This window comes from Chiloscyllium plagiosum, chromosome 6, assembly GCF_004010195.1.
Source record: "Chiloscyllium plagiosum isolate BGI_BamShark_2017 chromosome 6, ASM401019v2, whole genome shotgun sequence".
Taxonomy (NCBI): domain Eukaryota; kingdom Metazoa; phylum Chordata; class Chondrichthyes; order Orectolobiformes; family Hemiscylliidae; genus Chiloscyllium; species Chiloscyllium plagiosum.
Window position 1 is genome coordinate 94,451,986 of NC_057715.1, and position 18,470 is coordinate 94,470,455.

Below are 18,470 nucleotides of genomic sequence, written 5' to 3' on the forward strand. Positions count from 1 at the left end.
GCAGATACAAATCTGAGATGCAGATTAAGTTAGAATCACAGAATAGAATCATAGAATCCCCACAGTATATGAAGAGACTATTCCGCCCAGTGGGTTTCCACCGAGCCTCCCAGCAACCCACCCACACTTCACCCCACCCCAACCACACACACAGCATTCTTAAAATTGTAAACCTCACATTTACCATGGATAATCCATTGAGCTTGCTTATACCTGGACACTACTGAGCCATTTAGCATGGCCAAACCGCCTAATCTGTTAGACACCATATTTTATAATTTATGCAATTCCATACAAAATTGAAGTGTATACAGTATCACATTGCACAGGCATACTGTTGCAGCCAGCCAACAATCCGTTGTTTTAGCTTTTGACCAAGATTCCATCCAGTGAAGTGTGTGAGAAGTTTAATAATAAATGTTTGATTTAGGCCCTGTAGACCCTATGGCAACTAAAAGATTATTCTATGCATAGCAAGGCACCACATGTCAATTTTCAAGTGACTTTATTAATTCAGCAGTATTATTTTGTGGTTTAAATATTGTATTTAATTTGTTGATTGCATGCATTGTTGATGATAGGAAGTATAGCTCTCATCACCAGCTGCTTTCTTGTGACCTTTTGCTTACTAATTTAAGACCCACACATCTTCCTGCTATAATTTAACAGGAAACAGCTATTTCACAAATATGCTGTAAACAGAAATGCAAATGAACAAGCTGTTGTGGTTAGAAGTACAGCAGAGAAGTCTTGAAGTACACAATAGGAGCACAGCCCATCCCCCTATGGAGCCTTTCCTCCCTTCCCCCACCATCTGTTTAGAGATACCGCTATTATCCAAAAAATGTTCAAGTCTAACTCATTTGAGATACAATAGATAAGGAGTAAAGTTTTCATTCTAAAATAAATATGTGTTGCACAGTGTTTCTCTAATACTAAAGGTTTACAAACACGCCCAAATGATATCTGAAATGTGTCTGTGCTATCAGTGGAAAGGCAACTGAAAATGTAAACACAACATCAAATGAAATACTGCCCAGATGGAAGAACGACGAGTGGCAAAGTACTCCATGATTGATAAAGTTAAACAAGATCTAGAGATTTTAGACAGTTCATCCCTCAATATCTCTAAAAATTGCACAGCAAAACTAAGAAAGCAAACAAAATACCAAACTATATACAGGAAGCCAGGGGAAAGCAGTAAGGCGGACTCCTGTTCAAGTTGTACAGTACTGGGATAGACAACACCTTGAACAGTGACCAGTTCTGTGACCAAAGATAGAGAAAGAAGATCTCTCAGCTGATTTTAAGAGATATGTAATACCAAAAGAGTACCACCAATAAATTTAGTTCAAACTGATAAAAAGTAAATGTAGGATTTATGAGCAGGAGCAGATTACAATGAAACTAATTACATGAAAAGGATTTACAACCCAGAATAATTTAGGGAATGGTAGGGTGTCATTTTGATCCTTTGGGTCTTCTGCATATTGAATTGCCTTTATAGTTCATATCTGTTTTGTGAACTTTCAAAGGTTTCCTTTGGTATTACTAAATTAGTTGCAACCCATCAGTGATTTGAATCTGTCAATGATTTTAACTTGCACACTTATTGCTGTGTTCTCATAAAAAGGGATTTCTATTTCCATTTCGTTTCTCTCCAGTTTTCTTCCAACCTCATCTTGCATTATTACAAAGAGCTAAGAAAGGCATTATGTCTTTAAGGTGGTATTGACATTATGGCACCTAACTCTCTCGTATAAATGATCTTCGTCTTATTCTCTCTAGTCAGTCAGTTTAGCCATCAGTTAGTCAACTGCGTATCCCACCAATGGATGACAGATTATTCCCCCACCGCTTTCCCCTGACAAATTGTAGCACACTTCGGTCCAACAACCTCACTGGCTTGGCATACACAGGGCTTCTGGTTTTGCCCGCAGTGTCTCTGCATTGATCTTTAATCATATTATGTTATGTTACACTTTGTCAGTTTGAATATCCTAAGTCCCATTTGCGGTGTCCAACTGGAAATCATTCATCCATTAGACAGGTGATTGATAGATGTATTCGTGCATTGAACATACTCGGAACTCATGTTGTCCAACAAATTTGCTGGTCCAGCAATGACTTGATCCGTAGGCTGCCAGAATAGAGGGGTCCAATCTGTAGTAGCCTAAGTAACCATAAAGACTGTATGCAAGTCTGAGGTCATATCAGGTATTAAGAAACTTCCAGATATCTGTGTCAAAAAGAACCCAACTCTCTCTGACATATGTCATATAAACTAATATATAGAAATCACATCACATCTTGGTGGCAGAAAGTGGGCACTAGAAACTGGTGACAACAAGTGTGTACTAAACATTAACTGCAGCAAGTTGGTACTGAAGGTTGAACATGTGAGAGCAGTGACAGTTGTGATAAAGTCTTTTCTTAAACATTATCTATTATTTGTCTGAGTTCAGAACTGAAATTGACATCTAATAACCAAGCCTGAAGGCTACAACCTATATTGAGGCTGATAGCAGCCTCAATAGAAGAACAGAATGAATACATTTTCTCTCTCTCAAAAACAGGGAGGTTACAGAGAGTTTGATTTAAAATACTAGCAGTTTACAGGACACTCAGGACAGTTCAGAATTGGCAAAGTGATGCTAAAATGAATTATAGACCAAGACAACAGAAAAATAAATATTATGTTAGTTCATAGTCATCAGTTAATTGTTTACTTTGGAATTTAGCATAAAAATGGCAGATCCATACTTCTTTTATTGCAAATACCACAGAATCACATAAGTTTTAAAGCACGGTGAGAGTCTATTTGGCCCACTGCCTCTCCACCCATTCTACAACTGTCATAAGACTATTATCCCACCTTTTTCGCATAACATGGCAACTTGTTTGTATTCAAGTAAATTATCCGAAACCTATTTGAATGTCTCAATCGAAGAAGCCTCTTCCTCAATTTACCAGAATGGTTCTGGACAGAGTGTCATAGGTGTGTGGAATGCACTGCCAGCAATGGTAGTAGAATTAGATACATTAGGGACATTTTAGCGACACTTGGGTAGGCACATTGATGACAGTAAAATGAAGGATATGTAGGTAAGTTAGATCCTAAAGTAGGATAAAAGGTCAGCACAACATCGAGGGCCAAAGTACCTGTACTGTGCTGTCCTGTGAATGTTCTATGAATGAATGATTGCAGTTATGAGGATAGAAGGCAGAGAGAAAATAAAGTGTTCCAAATCATGAGCAGGCTGGATAGAGGAGATAGGAAAAGCTGTTTCTGCTTGGAAGAAGGATGAAAGGGCACATATTTATAGTTATGTACAAAAAAGGGAGAAAAACCTCACTCAATGAGTAGTTTTGACATGGAATACATTGCCTGGAAGTGCAGTGGAGGCAAGTAAAATCAAAGCACTCAAGAGTGTGTTAGATGGTTATTAAGATAGAAACACTGTGTAACAGCATTTGGAGAAAGCAAGAGCGTGGGGAGAAAGTAACACTTGATATGATGCTCTTTTGAATATCAGTCAGAGCAGGCATGATGGGCCAAATGGCCTTCTGCGTCAAAACAATTCTGTGAATCATTTTCATATAGTGCATTCTTGTTCCAAACCATTCATTGTTTGAAAATGTTATATTTGACACCTCACATTTGCTTCTTTTGCAAATCTGTGCCAATCACCCTTGTTCCTCTTGCATGCAGGGATTTTCTCCCCATCTACTCTAGCCTTCCCACCACCTGATTTTGAAACTTTCTATCAGATCTCCTTGTGGCCTCCTTTTATCAAAGGAGAACAGTCTCAACTCTCCAATCTATCTTCATACCTGACATTTCTCTTCTTTGAAACCATTCTTGTAAATCTCAAGCGCACTCTCACCAAAGCGTTCACATCCTTCCTATTTTGTGATGCGCAGACTGTACACAATACATCAGCTGTCTTATACAAGATCAGCATAACCTCCTTTCTCTTGTATTCTATGCCCCTATTTATAAACTCCAGGATACTGTATGCTTTATGAACTACTTTCTCCAACTGTACTGCCACCTTCAATAATCTGTGGACACTTGCTCCTATAAATCCTTTAGAATTGTACCTTTCAATTTATATTGTCTGGCGATGTTCTTCCTACCAAAATACATAACCTCACATTTCTACACACTAGACTCCATCTGATACCTATCTGCTTTCTCCACCAACATGTCTATGGCCTCTTGAAGTTCTACTTTGTCCTCCAAAGTTTTCAATACTTTCAAATTTTGTATCATCCACAAACTTTGAAATTTCCTCTCCATGTCAAGAACTATATCATTAATACATATCAGAAAAAGCAGGTGGCCTGATACAGACACCTGGTGAACTCCACTACAAACCTTCCTCCTGTCGTCCCATAGCCCCCCCTCAGTCGAAGCAAAACGCTCAGAGACATAATATGGTTTTACCTCCTTCATCTTTATTTCAGGTGCTGGAGGGAGAGAGAACGATCACCCATGGGCACAGAGACATGAGTTCACGATCTTCTCTGTATCAGGAGTTTCTCAGTGAATTATATAGTCATTTTACAGGGAGGAGCATCCAGATAAGGGAACATACATATTGATTGGGTGACTGTTACAATCAGCAAGTGTCAATAGCAAAGATTAAGCCACCTGCTGTTACACAATGAATAACTGGCTTCACATAATGAATACTTTTCACCCTGTTAACAGATGTTACATATTGAATGCTACCTCATCTTGATAAATGGCTCTACATAAATGGCTGGTTAACCCATACTCTTGCCTCCAGCACCCCACTGTTAACGAAGTTCTTATCTGATCTGAATCATGCTCAGCTGAACTTCTTGTTTCACAAAACTCAGAACTTAACTCTTTCTCTACCTGCTTATACCCTATACATATTCCCACTTCAACCCTCCAAAAAAATTAATTGACTCTATTTCCTATCACTCATCCAATTTTGTATCCATGTTGCTGTGGTCCCTTTTATTCCATGAGCTATAACTGTTTGGCACAGTATTGAATACCTCTGAAGTCTATGTAAATCACAATAGTAGCATTACCCTTATTGACACCATTTGTTATCTCTTCAAAAAACTCCTAGCAAGTTAGTTAAACACAGTGTACCCTTTTGAAATCAACCCAGCTTTTTCCATTGACTACTAATTCTATCGCAAATAATTATTGAGAAGTTTCCTCGTCACTGCTGCAATTTCTTTTAAAATATAAAAAGCAAAAGCACAACAGCAGCGAGGATAGAACAAAGGGAATGAAGACAACAAAGTAAGAAACACATTACACTACAGTGCAGATCCTTTGTATACTGAAAATTGTTTGAGTGCAAAGCTATGCAGCAGAAATGGAAAATAAACATGAATTGACACTCCAGTGACCTTCTGTCAAAATTTCAGATATTGAAAGGTAGACTGAATCTTCACTTCACAGATCTACACACATTTGATAGTGGAAGACAGGCAGTCAAAGTTACTACTTTGGGAAATGAACAATTGGGTACCAAAATCCTCTAGTATTTCTAGTGATGACCACAAAGATGCTGACAATATTCTCCAATTTTTAGCAGATCAGCTTGAGGTCTGAGTTAACTTCAGGATGCAGAGGGCATGCAAAAAGACAGTATACAAGATACATACATCATACTGCCAACAACCAGGTGAAAGAATTTTGTTAATTTGTAGGCAGAAGTCAACATAAAGATACAGAATGTGATTTCACCAAAGCTAACTTTGCTGAAAGCTTGCAAGTGGTCATTACATCTATATACATCAAATCTTTCTAGAAGGCACATCTATACAAAACTGAAGATTATAATATTGATGGACTTCTAAAGGATCCAAGTTCCAAGAAATTCTAGCAGGTCAGCAACTGTGAGACGCGTGTTTATCTATGGAACAACTATTACAGCCAGCATCAGGGTTAGTGAAATATCTAAAACTTCTAGGAGATGTGGATCATCTCACTCACCAAAACCTGGTCTAGTATTTCATGACCTATGTTCTATAAGAAATACATATGGCCCAAATGTGAAGCAGTCCAAGTACAGTAGTTGGAGAGACTCAAATTGCAATACAGTTCTCCATAACAGAATGTGAAGGACAGCCAATCAAGAAACAAAGTCAATGTAGTACCTAAACTTCCATCCAATTGATTCCTACCTTGGAACAACTAATTCCAAGTTCTGAGGCACTTTTTCCTAAGCTCAATGCCAAGAGTGAATATCTCCATACATACCGCCACAGTATGTAAAAACTAGCAACTTCTGGCACGCCATTCTTGTTTTCTCAGATTTTTAAAAACTCACTAGTGGGACATGAGCATCACTGGGTGGCCAGGATTTATTGCCTGTTCCTAACTGCCCTTGAACTTAGTGGCTTGCTAGGCCATTTTGGAGTGTAGTTGAAAGTCAACTACAGTGTTGTGGGTCTACAGTCACCCGTAGGCCAGACTAGGTGAGAATGGCAAATTTCCTTCCCCAAAAGACATCTTGCTGACAATTGGCAATGGTTTTACAATTATCAGTAGATTCTTAATTCCAGATTTTTAAAAAAATTGAATTCAAATTTTATCATCTGCCACAGTAGAATTCGAACGTGGATCCCTAGAACATTACCATTTGGAATTTATATTAGCCAGGATATATTTCAACAACATATAGTCCTTATCATTGAAAATACTAGGTAGTCTCTGTATCATAAATGAAATCTCAGTTCTCAGGATGACTAAACAAAAGCATGATAGAAACTTTCATCAGCTAATGGCAGCATCATCAGCTCATTAATACATATCAGGAAAAGCAGGTTATCAGCAAACGTAGCCTCATTTTTAATAGCAAAAGCTTTTAGATCACCACGAGCAAATGAATGTCATCAGATAAATCTATTTTTCACATGATGCTAGATTTGAGCTGAGCAAAATAGGACAAAGTCAAAGATGCCTATACCACAAGAGAAACGTGAATTATGAAGGGTGCTGTAATCCTACATCCAAAACTTGGCAACCAAAGTACTTTCTGTTTGAGATTTGCTCCAAAAGATACACAAGACATACAGCAGAAAGGCAATATATATTTTTAACCTCCCAAAAATGCTTCATCTTCCAGCAAGCATGTTCCTCAAAAGTATAATCCCTCAAAGCTCGCCATGTTTGAAGTCGATGCATCCCATAAAGGCCTCAGAACATGCTTGTGACAAGATGACAAGCCTATTTCACTTGGTGCTAAAGTCTTTACTTTGACTGCTATTATTCCAATAGAGGAAAGGAAACACCTGTTGTAGTTCTCAGAATAGAAAGATTCGACATCTACCTATCTAGGCAAACATTTCATATCAACCACAAACCGTTGGAAATGATCTGTTGCAAACTTCTCAAGTGTACTTTCATGACTACAGCATCTACTTGTTAAGATCCAAAGATACTATTTAGAAATACAATATAAACCAAGTTCATGGGTGAGCTTTCCTTATGCTCTTAGTTAATTGCCAAAACCCAAGATACTTCTCTAGACTCACAAATGGATATTTTATTGAATCAGAGATAGAAGCTTGTCTCTATACCAAGCTATTTCATGGAGGCAATCAGAGAAACATCAGCAATCTATGTCTGATGAGGTCCAGATGCAACAGCTAAAGATGATCATCAGTGTGTTTCCTGAACACATTCAACAGATCCCTGTGAAAGCACGTTCTTTCTGGTCATTCAGAGATGAACTAGGACTCAAACAAAAATATAAATTGCTGGATAAACTCAGCAAGTCTGGCAGCATCTGTGGGGAGAAAACAGAGTTAATGTTTTAAGTCCAGTAACTCTCCCCACAGACGCTGCCAGACCTGCTGAGTTTCTCCAACAATTTGATTTTGTTTCAGATCTACAGCATCTGCAGATTTTTATGAATGAGGGCTCCCTTGGAAGGGAATTTTCAAAGGCAAATGGCAATCATTCCACAGGTTCTGCATCAAGTTATGCATGACCGTATGTACCTTAGTTATATGGCACAGAAAGAATGAGAGACGCATATGACATCTTTGTTCGACATCAATAAAGATATTGATTACTTGATCAAGTCATGTGAAATATGTCAACACCATCAGTTTTAACAATCAAGAGAACCTATCGTTCCATTTCACCTGTGGTGGAAGAATACAATTGATGCTTTCTGAGTCCTAGCAAATAATTGCAGTGTGGTGATTGACGTTTCAAATTCTCTTTTGAGAGACAAATCAAAGAAACAACTAACATTATAGTTGTCGACACATTAACTATCATTAACAAGTTTTGAGAAGATCTGTAGCTCAGGTTGGGGTTCTGGATGTAAGTTTGCTTGCTGAGCTAGAAAGCTTGTTGTCAGATGTTTCGTCACCATACTAGGTAACATAATCAGTGAGCCTCCGGTGAAGCACTAGTGGTATGGCCCGCTTTTTATTTACGTGTTTAGGTTTCCTTGGGTTGGTGATGTCATTTCCTGTGTTTTTCCTTAGGGGATGGTATATGGAACTTAAGTCAATGTGTTTGTTGATAGAGTTCCGACTGGAATGCCATGATTCTAGGAATTCTTGTGAGTGTCTCTGTTTGGCCTGTCCTAGGATGGATGTGTTGCCCAGTCGAAGTGATGTCCTTCTTTATCTGTATGTAAGGATACTAGTGAGAATGTGTCATGTCTTTTCGTGGCTAGTTGATGTTCAAGTATCCTGGTGGCTAGTTTTCTGCCTGTTTGTCCAATGTAGTGTTTGTTACAATTCTTGCAATGTATTTTGTAAATGACATTAGTTTTGCTTGTTGTCTGTATAGGGTCCTTCAAGTTCATTAGCTGCTGTTTTAGTGTGTTGGTGGGTTTGTGGGCTATCATAATGCCAAGTGGTCTGAGTAATTTGGCAGTCATTTCTGAGATGTCTTTGATGTAGGGGAGAGTGGCTAGGGTTTGTGGACGCGTTTTGTCTGCTTGTTTGGGTTTGTTGCTAAGAAATCGGCAGTAGTTCATTGAGTATCTTTTTTTAATAAACTGTATAGCATCCCACTTACAACCCCTCAGAAAAAGAACAGGAAATGACATCACCACAGGAAATGACATCACCAACCCAAGGAAACACAAACACAAATAAAAAGCGGGCCATACCACCAGTGCTTCACCGGAGGCTCACTGATGTTACCTAGTATGGTGACGAAATGTCTGAAAACCAACCTTCGAGCTGAGTGGGCAAACTTACATCCATTAACTATCATATTCAGTATGTCTGGTGCTCCTTAGGAAATTCTGGTCAACAACAATTGGCTCCTTCGAAAACATGTGCAAGAGGTTGGAGATTCAACACTCCTCTTTTCACTATGCTCAGTCTAACAGTCCCAAAGAATGCACTGTCCATTTGGTTAAATTTATGAAGATTGAATGCAAAGCTACTTTCCCCAAGATTTTTGGGTAGCCATTTTAAATCTGCACACTGTTCCTCAAGGCAATGGTTTATTCTCACCAGCAGCTCTCAGAAATGTGGAAGTCACAGCCATGCAGTTCTTCCCTCCATCAGCTTCCCCACCCAACCACAAATATATGTAGTACATTGCTTGAAAGGAAACGGTACAAGAGCATGACAGTTATCCCAACTTGAAGCAGGGCAAAGCTACGAGTTCAAAATTTTCACACAAACATGAGTCATCTTGCATCATGGATTCATGGAAAATATTTTAGCAGTGTCTAACTAGATCATATGACATTGGAACAAAAAATAGTCAAAGCCTATGAAGAAACAGACAACACATCAGACCCGTAACATGACCAACCAGTCATCAGACAGAACAAAGCTTTGGATCTAAAGTATCATACCAGCAACTAGCAAACATCTATGATGCATGATACACATCCATCCATAAAGACACGCAACATACCAGAGAGTGGAGCTACACAGATTAGTCATTATAATTGTGTCAGGACTAGATATGGCATATTTTACATCAGCCAAAGCAGGATCTTAATGTATAATGAAGACAGAATGATGTGCATCCTTGTACATATTTATCAGAACAGGCTTACTATTAATTATTGCACAGATCTCAGAAAGGCACTATATCCTTAAGACAGCTAGAAGACATCACAATAAATGACATTCTGGTACAAAAGGCTTCCACCATATTTTCTATAGTGATCAGTTATTCAGTCAGTTAGCCAGCCAGCCAACAATATTTCTAATGTAATAGTAACACAAGTCTGCATGCATACAAGTCTGACATTCTGCATTGGTCCACATACAGAATATAGTTGTTAATAAGTTTCCAGATGTGTGTCTCAATCAGAATCTGAGTCTCTGGTATTTGTTACATGGACTAACATATAGAAAGTCACATCACGACACCCTACTTCTCCAAAAGATGCATCAAGCTGAGCAGGCTTTAGTACCTCGTCCAAATTACCATTCCACAAATATGAGCTTGAACCGCAGATATAAAAATCGCAAAGGAGAAAAAGTCAGTCGGTACATCAGATGTCTTCTGATTATAGCTGAAATCTTTATTCTCCAAAGAAAACTCTGCAATATTTTTACTGAGCCAGAAATTCTGGAATATCTAACAACAATTACATCTCCCAATATTTAGATGAGATTAGATTCCCTACAGTGTGGAAACAGGCCCTTTGGCCCAACAAGTCCACACTGACCCTCTGAAGAGTAACCCACCCAAACCCATTTCCCTCTGACTAATGCACCTAGCACTCTGGGCAATTTAGCATGGCCAATTCACCTGACTTGCACATCTTTGGACTGTGGGAGGAAACCGGAGCACCCGGAGGAAACCCACGTAGGCACAGGGAGAATGTGCAAACTCCACACAGACAGTCGCCCAAGGCCGGAATCGAATCTGGGACCCTGGTGCTGTGAGGCAGCAGTGCTAACTATTGAACCACCGTGCCACCCAATAGTAATAGTAATATTAATCTTGCATTCCATGGCATTGCTTCAAATGTTTACAAAGATTTTGCATCATGCGGCAGATAATCTAATAGAAACTTTCCTTTCTGTCCACCAACACCTATCAATTGAGGCACTGAATCATCTCTCAATGCATTAAGTCCTATATCTGTATGTGGAAAAATTGTACTAATCTAAAAATTTTGTTCGGCACTTGTAAATTTTATTTTTATAACACATCATTCTATGCTAACAGTACAAGTAACTAAGACATACACTTGTACACCCAACAGATTGAACAATGTAATCCGAAGTCTGGGAAATTTATCCAGTCATAGCCTCGAGAGACCAGGATCAGCTAGCTGATGGTAGATTTTTTTTAAGCATAAGATGGATTGATTTCAAAATTTTTGCATGATTGAGAACTATATCACACAGCGGATTTATCAATTGGTCCATCAGGGGAATATTAAACACACTGAAGCAAATTTTCTCATTTAAAAATATTTAAGTTATGGAAAACAATGTTCTCCATAGCTTACAAACAACTGCAGGCAAGTCAACAAAAAGGAAACTCTAAGAGTGACAGTGTTTGAGAACTTTTGTTTTTAGATACAAGTATAAGGTCTGATAAACTCATTTACTCTGTGTGATTTGCCAATTCCCTGCAAAGTAACTATGATTTTACTACAGCTAACACCATAAAGTATCTCAGTTACATTACACAATAGTTATAGAAAGACACTAAATACAGCTTCTAAGTTTTCAGTTTAATTAACACATATCTTTCCCAAAGAGGTGAACAATTGGATCAGGCTGATTGTTATAAAAGGTACCATATGCAGTTTTGGACAACTACTTGTACAGCAAGTTTCCTTCCTGAATTGCATGTCCATTAATGCTGTCCCTATGGTGTGAGTATGTATTACTTCGGTTAGAGTTCACAGCAGTTAGTAAACATAACTTAAACTTGGATACACAATTCAGAATGGAGTAGTTGAGTCACAATCTGTTGAGAATAGTTGCTGCTTAAGTCCACCAGACATTGCTTAACAGTGAACATCACCAATTCTTGGATCATAAGGGGATTAAAAAGTACACAAAATGCAAATGCGGCAGGCTAAGCTATCTCAGAAATGGATTATTAACATCACAAACACAGAAGTTCATTTTTGCAGATATGTATCTTGTCCACAAAACAGAATTTGTATATGGGCAATGGATTAGTTTGTGCTATGTCTAGCATTTTCCAATGATTGATGGTGGAAAGGGATAAAGAAATGAGCAAGGTTGTGACTTTGGTTGAAGAATATTTTCAGTCTCTGCATTTTTGCTCATAAATCTCACTTACCCTGGAGATCAATGTATTATAATTTCAACAAGATGGATGAAATGCCTTATTATTGCTTTATTTGTCTACCACTACACCAACCTATTGAAACTATTCAGTCCTTCAAGCATAGTTTATTAAGGTAAAGGCAAAGTGCTATGAATGCTGAAGATCTAAAATAAAAATAAGAAATGCTAAAGAAACTCAACAGATCCAAAATGTGAAATCTGTTTCTCTCCACAGATGCTGACAGACCTGCTGGGCTTCTGCAGCACCTGTTTTGTTATTGCTTATGCTTGGTATAAGAGAATCAAGAAACTAAATTACAGTTTAAAGAGCAACAACTCAAATCAAAAAATGTCCCAAAGAATATAAATTTAGGTGCTATAAACTGGGACATTTACAAAAAAATGAGCTCAATCCAGAAAAATAGGTGTGAATTAATCAACTAGGAACAGAAAAAAAGATATAATTTAATAAATGAACACCACTATAACAATGGAAAAGAATTTCTGCTGCAATGGCTGCAATCTTTTTGGTTCCATGATTTTTTACTCTGGACGGTGTTCCAAATTTATGCAGATCACAGGAACATCACAATTCAAGCCACCTGCTAAGCTTCATTTTGTACTGGATAAATCAAAAGGAAATTGTAATGAATTATTAACCTTAGTCCATGAGAATTGATGGCAGTTCAGAACACTTACTTTATCTTCAAAAGACCACAATCAAAAAGAAGCTTTCAGATTAACTTTATTTGTGTAAAATTAAATTCTAAAATTGGGTGGCACGGTGGCTCAGTGGTTAGCACTGCTGCCTCACAGCACCAGGGTCCCAGGTTCGGTTCCAGCCTCGGGCGATGGTCTGTATGGAGTTTGCACATTCTCCCTGTGTCGGCGTAAGTTTCCTCCGGGTGCTCAGGTTTCCTCCCACAATCCAAAGATGTGCAGGTCAAGTGAACTGGCCATGCTAAATTGCCCATAATGTTAGGTGCATTAGTCAGAGGGAAATGGGTCTGGGTGGATTACTCTTCGGAGGGTCAGTATGGACTTGTTGGGCCAAAGGGCCTGTTTCCACACTGTAGGGAATCTAATCTAAAAAAATATTCAATGTTATTGTGAAAAGGACACAGCAGGACAGCTTCTAGGCATTTTATAGTATTTCAACAAAACTTAGGTACCCCAATGGTTAAATAAATTCACTGCTTGTGAAACCAAACCAAGCAGGATTTGTTTTTTTTTTATCCGCCTTGGTATCTCTGGATCCAAAGGCAAGAAATATCATCCACTGTTGTGCTCTTGATCACCATTCATTGTGATCTCCTGCTGAAAGAACATTTGGTAAGAGCAATATATGATATATTAATTAGGTTCTTTTTTAAAGTTGTAATTTTTTTTAAATTCATTCAACCGGATGTAGGTGTGGCTAGGTATCCCAGCCTTTACTGCTCATCTCTAATTGCCCAGAGGGCCATTAAGAGTCAACCACATTGTTCCAAGTCTGGAGTCACATGTAGGTGAGACAGAGTAATTAATGTATGGAATAAATTCCCTGAAATTCCCTCTCCAAGGGCAGTGAGAGTCCAGCTATAGAATATAAACTGCAGTGGTTCAAGAAGGCATCTCACTATCACCTTCTCAAGAGCAACTATGGACAGACAATAAATGCTGGCCAGCCAGTGATTCCCAGATCTCACAAGTGAATAAAGAAACCTTCTCTAAATGACATTAGTAAACCAGCTGTGTTTTTCCAAATGCCAATATTAGACTGTTAATTGCAGATTATTCATTGATTTAAAATTCCATTATCTGCCATAGCAGGATTGGAACCTCGGTCCCCAGAACATTACCCGAGTCTGTGGATTAATAGTGACAATATCACTACGGCATTCCCTCCCATTGTGATGTGATGCCTTTCTATTATTGAATATTTTGCCATTTGTTTTTACAGATGAAAACGGGTCAAGTTGGAGAAGACAAGTCAATGTCCATTTCTGGATGCATGAATTTGCACTCCCCGTGTCTCCAGCAAATGGTAAGAATGGATTGAAGGGGGAAAATGTTATAGAGAAGGGAATATGCTAGACTGAATTTTTTGAAATGCATGCTTTTAACAAATGTTATCATATAGTCCATATGAACCAGCACAGGAAGAAAACCACACAAATCACGTCAGCGGTCCTTAAAATACATGTTGGATGGTTACTTGTCACATCGCTTTTTCTCACTCTGCATCCTGCCGTTGAATGGAACTCACTTGGGTTTACAAATACTAAGAATTAACCAATCTGTACCAAAGACACATCACATAAATCAAAAATGACTGCCAAATATTTTACAATCAATTTTTTAAACTTAATCAGCAAAGGCTCACTCACATACACATAGGATTTAATTTTATTTTTAAAATATTAAATCTTCAAATTCTTACGTTAATATTTGAACCTCGCTTTGGTCTAAGTTTATTCATTAATCTTGTAATTTTCAACTCTACATGGCTTTTGCACTCGAGACTACTGCAGTCAGCCCAAGTTTGAGAATTAGCTTACAAACGCAATGCTAGATCCAAATGTGATGGTATGTTCACAATGTTTTATGTCCAACTTTGTTACTTCTGCAATCTGTGAAGTTTTCATTTAGCCACAAATGACCAGTTTTAACAATGCAACACCCACCCTTATCACCAGCAGCACAATGATATTCAAACTCCTTCTAGCCAGACATTTAAAATATTACAAGTAGGACAAATGATTTGTCATTCACATCAACTCAGAAACTGCTGTTTTCATTGCTTGTAGGTCTTATCACGCAGATTTGGGGTACTCAGGCAGAAAAACGCCGTACTTGTAACACATCACAAAATATATACAGTGCTCATTATGCTGCAAATCATAAGGGTATGCTTCTCAGGATCCAGTATAAGTCTCACAAAATCATTTGCTTCATGTTGAGTTATTTGCACAAAGTAAAGAATGAGTCTGGCAGGTGCCTTGGATTAGAAATTAGGTTATCCTGCAAATTCTTAAACACAATTATACTAAGTTCTCCTTTCCAGTAAGTTAGCCGAAGTCGTAAACTTGTTTGTTGAAAATAACATGAAAAGGTATCGCGAATTGATGCATTAATGCTCACACGATGACCACTACTAATGATTTTAAGCTTGTGATCTTACATAGTGGCATAAATTACAATGCATTCGTTTTTACAATTTTATTACCCGATAAGCACAGATCTTAAAACAAGGAAATGAAAGAAAACGAAAAGTATGAAGTAAAATCGACAACAAGAGACCTATTTCTGTTAAAAGGATTATTCACCAATCTAAAAACGACTGTTGGCAGGCTTTACATTAGCTGCTCACAGCTGAATTATGTCACCAAATATAGATAAACAGCACAGCAGTAAACTGTACCTAAACAGTCAACTTATGTAATTGTATTAAATATGAAAAATCTGTCTCTTTTTTATAGAATTCAATTTTCTCATCTTTTTAAAAAATATTTGTTTTTTATTTCTTCACCTTGTGTCCCAATGTGCAAACAGATGAATGTCAAACATTTTCCTCAGACAAGAAAAACACATTGGCTGACAACCTGATTCCCAGGCATCCTCTAATTTCACACTGAAGATCACCCACTGCAGTTTACTGTTCAGTCTTACCCTTGTAATTCTTAGTAACTAACCAGTTTCCACCTGCCACAAAGCCCAAACACCACACTTATGATCAGCACACTATGGGAACTTCATACACAATGCGTTTTCACTTTATGGCATTATATGCTGGGATACTGACATACTGCACTACATATAGTCTACTCAACTTTTACATGCATTTGGTATTGTTTACAGTGGTGCACAATTTGATTTGTTTCCATAAGTTGACATCAGTCAACACAACAAAGGAATTCCCAATTTAGTGAGATAGTTGCTAGGGATCAAGAGGGGAACCATCTTCAGTTAATATGTAATCGATGTTGCAATATTACACAATGCTGAATGTTCCCAAGCACAGCACTTATATCAGTGAAGCAATTTCATTTCTCATTCAGACAGCATCCATTGCATCATTTGACATTCAATTTCCCAATTCGTTGTATAGCGCTGAAAAAGAAAATCAAGGGTTATTTGAATGCACCGCACACTGTGATTGAAAGTCACAAAATATGGAATTCCAAGCAATTGATTATCTACAAACTGTCCGTCATCTAGAAAGAGTGGAGTGGAGAAATGAAGAAACATTCAAACTCCTGCTCACTAATCCAAGAACATTTGACTTCATTAAAGGTTCTACATATATGCGAAACGTAGCTTTTCTGCTGTGTGACATTTCAGAGCTAGTATGCAGTATCCCTTTAAAAGACATACTCATGATATCATCTCTATCCCTGTATGTGACAAAAGCTATAAATGTCTCAGATCTCATTTTAACTTGGGCCACATGAAGCATGACATGTCGATGAAAGCATGCTGTTTGTAACAGTGTTACTTATTATTATAACAAACAATGAAGTGACTATGACTGCAATAGATATACATACACACACACACACATACACTCATGACACCAACTGTTAAATCTTTCAGTACTACAACAGCCACGTTTAGTTCTTATGTTATGGCAGCCAGTATAAGAATTGCCCCTTCAGGTACAAATATCCTGCTGGAAGCAAAAAGTCCATTATTGCAGATGAGCATTGATGCAATGCGCAGGAGCATTATCAAACATAATTTGATAAGGAGATAGCAGGACAGGTGACTAAAATCCTGGCCAAAGAGGTAAGTTTTGAGGAGTGTCTTAAAGGAAGAAGCGCATGAGAGATATGGAGGTTCAGATAGGGAATTTCAGGCTTAGACCCGAAGCAGCAGAAGACATTGTGGCCAATGATTGAGTAATTAAAATTGTAGATGTGCAAGAGGCAAGAATTGGAGGAGCAAAGGAAATACTAAGATGTTGAAGTATTAAAATAATAGAGGTATATTAGCACGATCAAGATGAGCCTTAATTCTTCCCATTATTAAATAGATGGTTGATATACATGAAGATTGAAAACATTAGCAAGATACAGTTTCCGACATCATAACAGTCTATCTACTTCAAAGTTATTCACTCTCTCAAGTACTTTGTTATATTTCTCTGAAATGTTTCAATCTCCACAAAAGTTCAACTTTTCCCAAAATTCACAACCTGCCGTTATGCATGGCTATATACTTCAAGACAAGCTGCCAGCCTCAGCATAAAAAAACGTGAAAATTTGGGGGAATGGGAAGAATAAGAAAGAAAAAATACACTCGTTGCATCCTTATCTATAGTTACTAAGAAGGTTTAATGCTGGCTGCAACTAGAAATACTGTAATATTCTTCCAAGACAACACTGCATATATGTGTCTGAAATAAAGTGGTGCAAGACCTCTGTTGAATCAGTATTGTTGAATTTGAAACAATATATGCGTATTGTATGGTGCCTTTTTTTAAGCTGGCTTCACAAAAGCTCAGAGTATGATAGAAGCAGCATGCTGAGGGCATAAGTTTCAATTCTGCAAATAAAAGCTTACTCTGCTTTGACTCTTGTGCTGTGACAGATGTCTTGGTTGCTCTGGTGAAGTAGAGTGCGGCAGATTCACAGATCAGAAACCAAGTCATTAAGGGGCACAGCACAGATGTCAGTAAATTATATTGTGTCACCACAATTGTATCCCCCTGTTGCTTATACAGTTCAAAGGTCATTTTTTTGGAAGTCAATTTTGATGTATTGTTTACACAGGTCTAACACTAGATTAAAAATGCAGCAAAACACCAGAAAAAGCCATGTACTTTCACATGCTAGTTTCAAGAGACTAAACTTATTTTCTTTAAAGGGAGGGGTAGGAATTTGACAGTCCTATTGAAGTAGCTGCTCCTCTTGAAATCAGAGTTAACATTCCTGAAAAACCATTACCACTGTTCTGTTGTTTACATGCTTATGAAGTGCTCTTTAATATTAAAAGCCAAGCCTAACAGTTTTATTGAACCAGAGAGAATTTTTCATCACAACAGCTTCCTCTTCCTGCAGTTATTTAAACTCAAGCAGCAAAGCACAGGGCAATGATATGTTTTGAGAAAATGACTGGATTGCTGGTGAGAGTTTCAGATTCGAACCAGCAAGCCTGGCAAATAACAGGGAGTGTCTTGCTGGCTATAAACACAACCTTGAGATCTTAATCACAAGGTTCTCCTTTGTTTTCATCAC

General features: G+C 37.9%; 1 protein-coding gene and 1 long non-coding RNA gene across 4 annotated transcripts in view; one reads left to right on the forward strand and one right to left on the reverse strand.

The window, feature by feature from the left end:
* The window catches only part of LOC122550838 (F-box-like/WD repeat-containing protein TBL1X), a 399,066-nt gene that overhangs the window by 324,734 nt on the left and 55,862 nt on the right, over positions 1–18,470 (reverse strand). The window lies entirely within an intron of this gene.
* The window catches only part of LOC122550839, a 139,737-nt gene that overhangs the window by 19,065 nt on the left and 102,202 nt on the right, over positions 1–18,470 (forward strand). The window contains exon 2 of the long non-coding RNA XR_006311959.1: positions 14,195–14,278. This is a non-coding gene — a long non-coding RNA (uncharacterized LOC122550839). The remainder of the gene's footprint in view (positions 1–14,194; positions 14,279–18,470) is intronic.